This window comes from Pistacia vera, unplaced genomic scaffold (genome assembly GCF_008641045.1).
Source record: "Pistacia vera cultivar Batoury unplaced genomic scaffold, PisVer_v2 Contig535, whole genome shotgun sequence".
In the NCBI taxonomy this organism is placed as follows: domain Eukaryota; kingdom Viridiplantae; phylum Streptophyta; class Magnoliopsida; order Sapindales; family Anacardiaceae; genus Pistacia; species Pistacia vera.
Window position 1 is genome coordinate 18623 of NW_022196374.1, and position 531 is coordinate 19153.

The following is a 531-nucleotide window of genomic DNA, read 5'->3' on the forward strand; positions in this document are numbered from 1 at the left end:
TGAAGGAAGACCCAAATCAGCATATTGCAAATTTCTTAGAAATTGTGACACCTTCAAGTCAAATGGGGTGTCGGATGATGTATTAGGCTAAGATTGTTCCCATTCTCATTGGGAGATAAAGCCAAGGGGTGGGTAATGGCATTACCACCGGGAACAATAACAACTTGGAATGAGTCAGCACAGAAATTCCTTACAAGTTCTTTCCTCCAGCTAAGTCAGCAAAATTGAGAAATGATATCACATCATTTCTACAAGAGGATTCGAGTCATTGTATGAGGCTTGGGAGAGATACAAGGAGTTAATGAGGAAGTGTCCAGACCATGGGTTGCCAGTTTGGCTTCAAGTCCAAACGTTCTAAATGGGTTGATGGGTAATGTGCAAACCATGGTGGATGCAGCTTCAGGAGGGGCCTTGCAGAATAAGACACCAGAGGAGGCTTATGAGTTGTTTGAGGTTTTGGCAAGTAACAATTATCAAAGACCTAATGAGAGGCAACATCAAGGAAACTTGGGTCTTCTGAAATTGATGCCT

The 531-nt window shown here is 42.6% G+C and overlaps 1 non-coding gene across 1 annotated transcript; it reads right to left on the reverse strand.

Moving 5' to 3' along the window:
- Nucleotides 1-221: 221 nt before the first annotated feature.
- Nucleotides 222-327, reverse strand: LOC116107399. The gene has a single exon (XR_004124460.1). It is a non-coding gene; the product is annotated as a small nucleolar RNA R71 (small nucleolar RNA).
- Between the last annotated feature and the right edge of the window lie 204 nt (nt 328-531).